The 12,898-nt window shown below is 43.9% G+C and overlaps 1 long non-coding RNA gene across 1 annotated transcript in view; it reads left to right on the forward strand.

Moving 5' to 3' along the window:
- The first annotated feature begins 2,386 nt into the window (after positions 1 to 2,386).
- LOC104985265 overlaps positions 2,387 to 12,898 on the forward strand; it is a 176,243-nt gene continuing 165,731 nt past the window's right edge. The window contains exon 1 of the long non-coding RNA XR_824875.1: positions 2,387 to 2,701. This is a non-coding gene — a long non-coding RNA (uncharacterized LOC104985265). The remainder of the gene's footprint in view (positions 2,702 to 12,898) is intronic.

Genomic DNA, 12,898 nt, shown 5'->3' on the forward strand with positions numbered 1-12,898 from the left:
CCAGTCTCTGGGTTCGGAGTGGTTTCTGGGCCACCGGGGTCCCAAGCTGAGAGGGAGTTGCTCGCTGGGATCGAAGACCACGTGCTGGTGAACCGGTTAAAGAGAAGTAAAAGGATTTCCAGGCTCAGGAGATGTGAACAGCTCGTTTCACATCGGGGTCTCCCAGGGGGAAGCCTTTTCCGGGCTGGAGGAAGGGGGGTGGGGTTCGAGGAGAGAAACTTGGATTTGTGGACAGCGGACCCCCGCCAGGGGGACCCAGTTTTGCTGTCTCCCCACCCCTCTTCTCTTTCCTGCTTCAGACCTGTTCCTTGTCCCAGTATTCTTAGTGGCCTGGCCTCCCTTGTGACGACTGTTGGGTTTGTTTTCTGCCTGACAGGCACCAATAACGTGACCACCTGAGCCCACCTAATGCGTGATACTTAGCTGAGTTGACTCTCAAATATAATGTTCCTTTTTAGCTTTTGCGTCCATCCGATAGCAGGCAAACTATTACCTGCCACTAAGGGAACGCTGGAAGCCAGTCGCCGGTGAGCGAGACCCCCAAGTCAGCAACTCCACCGCAGACATTCTCAGCGGGTTATAGCTAGTGACTTTTCCCTCTGCCATAAGCAGTCACAGCCTGACTCAGTGACAACCCTTGATCCCATAACCGTGGGGCAGTGGGCAGTCAGCAAGTCCCACCCCCCTTCGCAAGAGCCCAGGGATGCCCCTGGAAGTTCGCCGTCATCCTTAAGGTTTTCTGCTTTCTCCCCTCCCCCTACCTGCAACGCCCCCGCGCCTCGCCTACTCCGGGATTTGTCGGCGCCCGACGGGCCCTTTTCTCTAGGAGGCCGGGGTAAATCAGTCCGGAACACGCCCGGCTCCGAGGCGCGGAGGGCGGCGTGGCGGCCCCGGCGGGGGTCTCGCCTGACTCGGAGTCTGGGGGGCGCGGCGGCTCCCGTCACTGCGGCGAGGGCCGGGCTCACGGCCGCGCGCCCGCCGCCGCCGCCGCCTCCATGCTGCAGCGCGGGACGCAGTTCCTCCCGGCCCGGCGGCTGCCGCTGTCCGAACAGGCGGGCGCGGGGAGCCGGGGAGCCGGGCCCGCCTTGGCCGCCACCGCAGCACCGGAGCCAGGCTGCCAGCCCCTCGTCTGAGCCGCGGACTCCCTGGGAGCCGCGGGCAGCGGGCGGGGCGCTCTGTGCAGTGGCGCGCAGGGAAGCAGGAGGCGTGTGCAGAGCGGCCCGAACTGAGGACTCCCGTGTGTGCGTGCGCGCGGGTGTGCATGTGTTTGCGTGTGTTTTTCCTTCTTCCCTCGAGGATGGCAATGGCTTTGCAGCTGGCTGCTCCCCTAGGATTCTAGACTTTGTGGAGCTCCGGGTTGTGAGCACAACCCACCCATATAATCCATTTTGCATGGTCGATTTCTATCAGGAGAAAAAGCGCAACTGGACGGGGGTGGGGCAGACCAAGGAAACCTTCTGGAAATACAAACAGGCGCACACAGCACTCACAGGAGAAAGGACGAATGAAAGACCTGGGAAGATGTCTGTAACCTTCCGGCTGGCCCTTCCGTTTTTCAGGAAAGATTTTGGATCGTTTCTACCTTTGGAAGTCATCTTGGCTTTTTTTTTTTTTTGTAAGCTCTCTTCAGCTAGTAGCGTGCGTGCGTGCGTGTGTGTATGTGTGTGTATTTGTGCGCTCACTTGTCTGATGCATTTGCTTGTCTTTTATCCAACTACCCAGAAGCAAATGTGTTAACTCGGCGGTGTGCCCTCGATGCCCGGCTTCTCACAGAGCGCGGAGGACGCCCAAACCCATTTTTCCCGGCTGGATTCGGAAGGGCTGCTCAGCTGCTGACTCCTGTGTGTGGATCGCTTTACTTAGAGGCTGGGAAAGCTCCAGTATTAACCTGCTTCCAGGTACATCACAAGGTCACCAGAGGGTCTTGCAACCGTCTTGTGTGTGTGCATCCAGACCTTCCTGTCTCGGCCAGAAGGATATTTACATTTCTGTCTACATAATTTGAAGCCAAAAGTTCAGCCTGTCGAGCGGCTTTCTGCACAATCAAGGTAACAAGAATTGCCTTTCAAACTGCTTACCAAAATCCCCGACTCTTCGACTCTTCCTCGCCGGTTCCTGGCTTTCTCCTCTACACCAAAATGTCACCAGCTCTTGAATTACGTGGATTTGGGTTGGAAGAGAACTTGAAGAAAACGTGATAGAAAGGCTATGCCAGACCCCTCTCTCTGCTGTCCTTGGTTCTGTGGGCATCGAAGCCGATCGTGAGAAGGACCAGTACTCTCCTTGCTTTTCCTTCCCGGTGCTGTACTGGTGTGTGTGTGTGTGTGTGTGTATGTGTGCAAGTGTGAATGCGAGTGCGCGCGCGCCTGGCTGCGAGTGTGTGAGTGTGTGTGCTTGAGTGTGTGTCTGTGTGTGCGTGCGCGGCCACCCTGCCTCTGCCCGCTCCCCGGGTGCAGAAACGCGGGTTTCATGGGGCGATCGCCGCGGATCCCCCACCCAGCGCGACCTGCGGGCAGCGGAGGCAGTGGCAGGAGCCGCCTCTCGGACTCCCTAGGATGCGGGTGCTGAGCTATGGCAAAGGGCAGCGAAGTGACGAGCGAGACCCGCGTACGACTGTGAAAGCCACCTGGAGCCACCTTGCTGGGATTGTACCTGCTGGCAGAAAGTCTTCCTACGACCGTCTTTCCTCTAGAGGCACCAGGTAACAAGAAAATGACTAGCCGCCTCACCCAGTTTCCTTCTGATCTTATTTCTAGTGTCTTATCTGCATTGCAGGCTACTTTACTTATTAATGTTTTGAAAATCATTAAGAAGGGCTGGGTATCCAAGGGCGCTCTGTGATGTTGTAATATAAATTCTAGAAGATAGAATATAAATCTGTACCTGAGCACTTAATCTAGCAGTGAAACCCTGGAAAATATGGATACACTCCCTCCTAAGTGATGCTTTTGGAAAGCTAGGCGTGTTGAACCTGTCTGAAGATGCCAGAGATTAAAATCCCGTGTTTCCTTCAGGCTATGGTTGCCACGGACCATTTGGTATCCAGCCCTCCCCAGATTGTGGAGTGCGAGAGGGTGTTTGGTTTCCACCCATCGTTTCAGGCAGGGATCATTTTGACCCTTCTCTACCTCTGGTGCCAGGTTGCTTTCCTTTCCGTATTGTGGTCCGGCTTGCCAGATCCTTTAGTAGTTGTAAATTACCCGTCTGGAGACTTTAATTCGAAATAGAGTTTTCTTGGAACTTGCTTTGCATGGAAGGGAATTCACTGTCAGGAGTCTATGTGTTGAGATATGGTGTTTAACTGCTAGTGTTTGCTTTTATCTAGCAAAGTAGATCCATGAAAGAAGTCATTTTTATATCTAGAGGAGCGCTGCTAAAACCACAGCCACCACCCCTATACCTTCCCCAACTGTATTGTCTCGGTTGTGGAGGGGGGCTTGCACGCGCGTGGTTTGTTTGTTTTTATTTTGTTCTGCGCCCCCCCCCACCCCGTCCCGTTTTAATTTTTTCTGGTAATGTGTATCTTGAAAATTCTTGCCAGTGCCTTGATTTCCAAGGAGTAGGGTGGATTTGCGACTGCCTAATTAACATATTGGGTCTGATATGTTAAAAATGGAGATTCCCACCGCAGGCTGAGGCAAAACAAATTGAGTGAACTTCCAAAGCCCCTTACCGTCGCACTTCATTTCTCTCAATTTCTTACCTCTGCGTCCCCTACGGAAAATTTTTCTTCCTTCTCGAGGGCATTAGGATTAACAAGATAAAGCACTTCCAAAGTAGCCTCATCAATGTTTTATTCGACAGTGAAGGCGGTCTGAATAATTCAGCTGAGGAGTGCTCGTTTGTCTCCCGCCTTCGCGAGCTGCCTGCTGGCTGCACCCGGCGGAGGGTTCGGCCCGGCCGAGCGCACGGCGCCCGGGTCGGGCAGGCAGTGGCTGGGGCTGCTCCAGGGGTTTCTCTTTGCTCAAGCCACTTGGAAAGTGGAGGGGCGCTGCCTGCTTTTCCTCTGCTGGCTGCTTTTTTTTTTTAATAGATTTCCATATGATGGCATTTGAGGACCACAGATGCCATTCGCTAGCTAGCTGCTCTCTGTTCCTGCGCCTTGATGTCGCCGACTCCTCTGGTGATTGGGCTCGGCTGCTGCTGCAGTCCTCGCAGGCTGGTGGTGCTACAAGGCCATGTTTGCAGCGGCCTTGGGGGCTGGGCTCCGCCACTGCAGCTGCCAGGCCCGCGGTGACACTTTATTGGGGCGGGGCGGGAGAGCCCAGCGGGCCCCCTGGCAGGCAGCGGGCACATCGTGGCAAGGTGGCCGCCTGGATTTGAGACGGAGGAGGTGGGGAGACACGCGTGGGGCGGGCAGTGAGGTCCTGCCAGACACCCTGCGCGGGTGGCCCCCTCCCCCTTCTTCGTAAATGAAAATCCAAATGCACAGAAGGAAAGCTGGCAGCAAAAATGCCGTGATATTCAGATACAGCATGCTTTCTCAGGATTCAAAACCTGGAACTTGTGTGTTTTTCCTAATTTTCCATTCGTTCCTCTCTGCTCTCCCGTTTTGTTCTCCTGGATTTAATCAGGTCATTTCTACTCCTGTTTTACCTCCAATTGAAATACCAGTGGAAAGACTGCTACCATCCCCCATAAACAGGAAGGAGTTGAAGGCCACTCTTCAGACAGATTTGCTCTGTAACTTTGAGCTCCAGGCAGACCCAAGAAAGGATACAGAGGATAACTCGACTTTAGCAGAAAAGCAGGTTCCCCCTGTACCTTCTGAAGACTCGGAAAGAAAAGGGTACTGCCTGTGTAAAAACTAAAAATAATTGGGTATTTGGGGGGGATTAGGTAAATATTTTTCTTTTCTTTCATCTTTTTCTCTTGTAGTGAGTTTATTTGTATTTCTCCTATCACTCTGAAAATCCTAGTCAGAAAATTGATTTGTGTATACTAACAGTCTGACAAGGACACGTTTTTGTCCCCCAGATTTCTCCACAATATTATTAGAACAGAAACGATAGCATACTAATAATATTTGCTGGCGAATAAGATATCCCTGTTTAGAAGGTGCCCCAAAATATAGGATGCTGGTGGAGAATATTAGTATTGGGAAAATTGGGTATTTTCTTCATCTCCCTCCTCATTTCATTTCATCCTGGCCTTTTCTCATTAAGAATTCAGTCCTTTGCAGGTTAAGTCTTGTCCTTGTGCCCTCATCCTTAGGGAAGTTTGAAACAAATATATTAACTGGATCTTGAGTGCTCAGATGCCTAAAAATAGATTATGGTGTCATTCATGTTTTAAAAATGCCATTCATTGGTGCAGATTGGAGGTAGGTGAACTATCATAACCAAATAGACCTTTTAAGCACAGTTTCATGTTTAGAACTTCCTTAAGAAATGGAGCTTTCTGCCTCCCTTCCCTTCCCTTTTGTCTGGAGACAGAGAAGTCCCAACCACTTTGAGGATCTGAGTCCAGTGCCCTTGGTCAGCGTTGTCCTTAGAGCTGACTTGACTTACGAATAGGTTGAGACTGTCACGTGTTGACAGAAAATTTCCTGGCAAAACCTTCCTTCCTTGTCAGCCTTCTTATGGTCACTGATAAGAGGGATAGAATAATAGGGAAGCCAGGACACCCCTGGAAACAGATGTGAGCATAGGGGCAGGTGGAAAGGAATTGTCATTTAACTCTTGTCCCTAAGACCATTCCTTTTTGTCATCTTTTCACTTTCTCTTTTCGAGAGGAGAATGACCTTGAGCAACTCCAATCTTCTATGCTTCACATACCTCTTTTCCTCCCTCAAATGTGATGTATATATGAACACATGCACATACATGTACACACCCCTCATTTTTGAAATATGAGATTCTTGTGTTTGTGTGTTTTGGGAGGGGTTCATTAAGATGTATCTCTGACTGATACCAGCCAGAGGTGATTTTCTTTCCTTTTCCTTAAGAGGGGATAGCAAGAGGTGTGGTCACTTGAGACAAAATTGACTCACCCTTATCCCCTCTTCCAGGATTTTTGTCTCCTCTGACATTCAGTGTATTCCTGGTATTAAAGCAGTGTGTGGTTATGGCACTGGTGTTTAAATGACCATCATGTTATAATTACCTTTCGTATTTTCACGAGTAACCATCAGTTTCCTTCTGTCCATTTAAACCAGTGTTCTCTTTCCTCTTGCTGCTTGAAGCTCTTTAGACTTGATAGTTTTGCTGAGTTTTCTAGTTGGTGAAATTAGGATCTTGCTTTCTGCTGATACTATTGCTATGTTGTTATGTGGTTGGGATGAAATGCTTGCAGATTTCTAACAGTGTTCCTGTCTCTGCATCCTAGTTCTTCATCGTAACTATTCAGTTATTTTAAGGGAAATTTACTATAAATAAGGTTGCTGAGTATTTTTTGCCAATTTTGAAGCTGGAAGAAGAAAGCTACTTGAAATTTTCTGGTGGCTTAACTGGCTAATCGATTCACTCATTCCAGTGATTTTTATTTTCTGTTCACTCAGAAATAAAACATTGGCATTACTTTCAGAGTTTGTGTATAGTATAAAGGGTTCTAAGTTTTGTATTTCATTAAAGAATAAAGATCTAAATTCAGGCCTTTAAATAGATGTGACTGTGGCACCCTAGGATACATGACTAACAGGTAATTTTGCTACATCATTCTACTGACACACATGTGCATAGCTCTGCCTTGTTCAATAAACCTTGAGAGTGAGACTGCTTATTATATTTCTACGGCCCCCATTTTATTCCTGTGGCATCCTTCAATCATTAAGGACTGTTTAAAGTCTAAGGTGGTATAATTTGTCCATTACATGGTGTGTGCATGGTGAAATTAAGAAGTATTATGTTTATAAGTTTTGAAGCTATTCTGGTTAGAAGTGTACCATTTTTATTATACTCTATCAACATAAATGGTATGTTATTATGAAAACTCCAGTTTCATGTAAGCATAACAAGAGATAGAAAAATAAGAATTTAATCCAAATATAATGCTTTTTTTAAAGCTTTTTCACCTTACTGTTCTGATAGATTCAGTTCTGACAGAATGCTTTTTACTGATCTATGACATAATTTAATACTAATTATGAAGATGGTTAACAAGTGATAGAAAATTTCAGAGGAATTACATGGTTATATAAATGCTCCATCATTTTACTGGTACCACATAAGCCACATGAAAAGGCTTTCTTATTTAAACTACAAACTATATCAGTAAGATTTCTCAGAAATTGGCTTTGATAGCCTATGTTAATAATAAGTTACAAACTTGGTCACGTTGGGAGGAAAATGTTAACTGACTAATTTGAGTCTTCCTAGAAAATTTCTTATAATCTGTCTAATTTTAACCCTCATGCTTTTCTTCTTTTCTTTGTAGGAGCATATATGTAATATTTTTTTAAAAACCTCTCTGATGAAATATTTTGAAATTGGTGTTATTATAATCTTTATGAAGAACAATTGCAGAATTGCCACTGAATGTTGCATCTATTTTAGATTTTATAACAAAAAAGCTCCAGAAAAGAAGTAATAAGATACAGAAATAAAATTATAGGATCCTTTCCCCAACTCTGAGAGTGCTTCTGAATTCTTAGAAAAAGAATAAAAGAAAATGCCAATTAGTTCAATAGACACTCAACTGGAACTAGTAGTTAAGAGCTAGAAGCCAACACAATGCTGTTTACATTATTGTATTTTCACTTTGTCCTTTGTAGCTCTTTTAAGGAAATGCTAAAAAGATCTAAAGAATAGGTGTTAGTTGCTCTCTGGATTCTGTTACTCATGTTGACTCTTGTTTCCTGTCTTGGAGTTGTCATGAATCTTAGTGGTATCACTTCCAAAGTTATGTTTGCATTAAAGTGGTTTACTAGTGTAAACATACCAACTCTGTACATGAAAACTAACTTTCTTGTATCTTCTTTGGAAGTAAAGGCTCTAATATTTTCTTAGTAATTAGCTCTTTTTTTTTTTCCTCATTGTGTGGAAAAAAAAAATTTTTTTTCCATTTTTTCTCATTTCCCAAGTTAGGTTAACAAGTGATTTATGTATACTTGTTTTATTAGTGCTAAGGCATTTATATCAGTTCAGTTCAGTTCAGTCACTCAGTCCTGTCTGACTCTTTGCAACCCCATGGACTGTAGCACGTCAGGCTTCCCTGTCCATCACCAACTCTTGGAGCTAACTCAAACTCGTGCCCATCAAGTCAGTGATGCCATCCAACCATCCCATCCTCCTCTGTCATCCTCTTCTCCTCTTGCCTTCAATCTTTCCCAGCATCAGGATCTTTTCCAGTGAGTTAGTTCTTCATATCAGGTGGCCAACACATTGGAGTTTCAGTTTCAGCATCAGTCCTCCCAATGAACATTCAGGACTAATTTCCTTTAGGATTGCCTGGTTGGATCTCCTTGCAGTCCAAGGGACTCTCAAGAGTCTTCTCCAACACCACAGTTCAAAAGCATCGATTCTTCGGTGCTCAGCTTTCTTTATAGTTCATCTCTCATGTGCATACACGACTACTGGAAAAACCATAGCTTTGACTAGATGGACCTTTGTTGGCAAAGTAATGTCTTTGCTTTTTAATTTGCTGTCTAGGTTGGTCAAAGCTTTTCTTCCAAGGAGCAAGTGTCTTTTAGTTTCATGGCTGCAGTCACCATCTGCAGCGATTTTGGAGCCCAAAAATATAAAGTACCTCACTGTTTCCATCATTTCCCCGTCTATTTGCCATGAAGTGATGGGAACAGATGTCATGATCTTAGCTTTCTAATGTTGAGTTTTAAGCCAACATTTTCACTCTCCTCTTTCACTTTCATCAAGAGGCTTTTTAGTTTTTCTTTAGGCATTTGTATAGCAGCATTAAAATGCATATACTTTATAAGGCAGCATTGAACACTGCACTGAGTAGTTAGTACATATGCTTTATTCTATTAATACATGGATAGCAATCTCATTATATATTAATATTCACTAATATATCACTAATATTCACATATATTTTAATATGAAATACCTCACTAATAGAAATATGCCTAACTTTAAATAGAAATTTTAGGGTTATTTATAGGACTTGTGTAGGATATCTGCTTTATATTGATTGTTCAAATATCAGGCACTTTAGCAATATATAACTAGACATTGAATGCTGACCTCAAGAAATTTATTTTCTTAGTAACGTGGAAGATGTAAACAAACGCATAAGCTTGAAAGTAACTGACATTTTAAAATTCTGTTTTGATATTTTATGCTTTGTAGTAGGGAAAACAAGAGAAAATCAGGAAATTATAGCTGTGTTTTATGGACAACAGTATTGCAGAGTGGTTAGATACATGAATTTGGGGATTTCACACACCTGTGTTTCAGGCCTGTGCAACCTTGAGTGACTCTTAAAATCTACCAAAATCTACCTGCCACTTAGTGTCCTCACTTATAGAATGAAGCCCCCTCCCAAAAAAAAAATGAAGCCAACAATAAAAGACACGTAACTGTTGTCCTCACCATCGTCATTACCATCGCCATTATCATCTCATCATTAGCTATCATAAGGGTAAAGGAGGAAACTAAAGGAAGTGGTGACTGAATGGCTTCAAAGTCTGTCCGTGGAATTATAGACCCTCAGGATTCCAGGGAATGCTGAAGTTCATCCACACCAGGGGATGTGCACTTCAGTGTCCTCAGAGGTCAAGGAGAAGATAAAAAGCAGGGAAGCTGGCTGGGTGTAAGAAACGGTAGGCTCTAACATCTCTGTTGCACTGGAGAGTACCCAATTTGTCCAACACGTTCAAATTTAAATTCAGTTTAACCCATGATGGGTCTGGCATTATGAAACTTTTGAGTTCTTCTGAAATTCATTCAGCCTTAAATTTTCTCAGAAAGCATTCCTGCCATGTGGTCATCTTTACTCACTTTAGGTAACTTCAGTGGTTCCAAAAATTACTCCATGTAAAGTAGGATTATTCCATTTTTGTATAGTCATATCATAAATTTCCTCTGGGGCACTGAGCCCAAAATCTGGCATCTTGTCAGTTAGACAGTTCAGTTGCTCAGTCGTGTCTCTTTGTGACACCATGGACTGCAGCATGCCAGGCTTGCCTTTCTATATCCAGCTCCTGGACCTTGCTCAAACTCATATCCACTGAGTCAGTGATGCCATCCAACCATCTCATCCTCTGTTGTCCCCTTCTCTTCCTGCCTTCAATCTTTCCCAGCATCAGTGTCTTTTCTAATGAGTTGGCTCTTCGCATCAGGTAGCCAAAGTATTGGAGTTTCAGCTTCAGCATCAGTCCTTCCAATAAATATTCAGGACTGAATTCCTTTAGGATTGACTGGTTTTATCTCCTTGCAGTCCAAGAGTCAAGAGTCAAGTCCAAGAGAAGACTTAAGAGTCTTCTCCGATACCACAGTTCGAAAGCATCAATTCTTTGGTGCTCAGCTTTCTTTATAGTCCAACTCTCATGTGGTGTTGGAGAAGACTCTTGAGAGTCCCTTGGACTGCAAGGAGATCCAACCAGTCCATTCTGATTGAGATCAGCCCTGGGATTTCTTTGGAGGGAATGATGCTGATGCTGAAACTCCAGTACTTTGGCCACCTCATGTGAAGAGTTGACTCATTGGAAAAGACTCTGATGCTGGGAGGGATTGGAGGCAGGAGGAGAAGGGGACGACAGAGGATGAGATGGCTGGATGGCATCACTGACCTGATGGACGTGAGTCTGAGTGAACTCCGGGAGTCGGTGATGGACAGGGAGGCCTGGTGTGCTGCGATTCATGGGGTCGCGAAGAGTCGGACACGACTGAGCAACTGAACTGAACTGAACATGTCCATACATGACTACTGGAAAAACCATAGTTTTGACTATATAGACCTTTGTTGGCATCCTGTGGCCGCTAATTAATTTTAATGGGAGGAGGGACACACAATAATTCTAATTTCCATAAACAGTACCTCAGATATTTAAATTCAGTTACTTGGGTTCCCAACCCATGATTGCTTTGCTTGTGATTAAACATAGCTTGATCTAAACAGGTTCTGGATAGTTTTCGATGTATCATGATTTCAAGCCTTTTACACTCGATAAATGTTGTCATAAATCTTCATCATCACCCTCTTTGACATAGGTTTCAATTTGTTTGTGTTGCTTCTCATTGAAGTATGTTACCAGCACCAACAAGCCCCATCAATCAACTAGTGTAGAGTTGAACAGGGCCATTGTTACCCTGTTTTTGACACTGAAGAAAATAGTTACATGCAGTAATCCTCTATCTAGCACTCATGTGAGGTATTACCGTTTGATCAATGCACTCTTCCCCCTTGAGTTTGGACAAGTCTTAAACATGTATTTCTAAGATGCTGCAACTCATCAACTCAAATTTGGTCACATGATTTAAAGTACTTGCCAGTCAGAGTCTAGACCTAGTAAAAATACCCGAGACCACTTTTTCAACATTCATATCACAGGATTTGCTCTTGATGCTGAAATTAATTAGATCTTCTCCATTACATATTGATAGAAAAGAAACTTATAAATTTTAATAGTGGTGTTCTTTTTAACATATATAAGAAACAATGGAATGAAATAAGACACGGTAGATTTTCAGCTCATCTAACTTGATGTGCTGGCTGCCTTATGGGCTCTCTGATCTAGACAGATTCCTTTAACAAATATTTCTTCATTATTTAATGCATGCTTTGATACTCTGCTAACCATTTCTCTTTGGAGACCCAATAATCCAAATGGCATGGATGCCACTCTGGGAAGCTGATACCTGGAGTAAGGAACAGATATTCTTTCAGCAAGGCAGCCCTAGGCTCAAGTCAGTCTTGATGACATTCTTATATCTTTGCCTCTTAATTTACCCTTAAACCTAGATGATACCCGTTTCTAAAATAATTACTAATTTGTGTAACTTCTTCCAATATTGAATAAAATCCATGTTTAGGCTCCTGATAATTTCCCCAGCTTTCATATGAGGTCACCTCATAATTTCCAACAAGGGGAAAAGCACTTAAATACAAAAGGAAAGGACAGATTCCTGTTTCTAGTATCCTTGCAAAATGAGTCTTCTGGTTCTTGAGATTCTCCATACTCTTGAATGTTATTCTTTTGAGGCATCATGTTTAGAATTTTTTTTAGATGTTTTACTTTTAATGGAAATGCTGGTAGTTATTGAAATAGATATACCAATTGTAAATATAGTTAGCTTTTTCTTTATGAATTCAGGTTTTCATTGTATATGTTAGTGATTGCAGAAAGCCTTTGGGGCCCAACCCATGATATATTTAAGACTGTCATGTTTATACTGATACTAAATTTTCTGCAAACTTCTTTTCTTTCCCTTCTGTGTATGATTAAAAACATCTTTTCATCATTCTCATATAGCTAGTATTTTTTTCAGTGGGCCTGTTTTCCTTTTGAATTGACTGATGGAAATTTATTGACAGAGTGTCAAGATTTTTAGGTGTTTTGGTAAAAGAGAGCCTGAGGATGACTAAAATTCTAAGATCTTCTCTACTGAGGAAAGCATGAGTTTTTCTCCATGTGTTGTGTATGGAAAGCACTGAAAGATGTTAATATATCTTTCTTGTTGTTTAGTCACTGAATTGTGTCCGACTCTTTTGTGACTTCGTGGACTGGAGCCCGTCAGGCTTCTCTGTCTATGGCATTTCCCAGGCAAGAATACTAGAGTTAGGTTGCCATTTCCTTCTCCAGGGGATCTTACCAACCCAGGGATCAAACCCACATCTCCTGGATAGACAGGTGGATTCTTTGCCACTGAGCCAACTGGGAAGCCCTTGCATGATGTACAATTAGATGATGATGCTGGTGATCAGGATCATAATCATTTTCTGAGAATGTCTTCTCTGTACAGACGTTTTTACTTTCCTCTAATCCATGCAGTAACCTTTA

Source organism: Bison bison, unplaced genomic scaffold, assembly GCF_000754665.1.
Source record: "Bison bison bison isolate TAMUID 2011002044 unplaced genomic scaffold, Bison_UMD1.0 scf7180017864041, whole genome shotgun sequence".
NCBI classification, from domain to species: domain Eukaryota; kingdom Metazoa; phylum Chordata; class Mammalia; order Artiodactyla; family Bovidae; genus Bison; species Bison bison.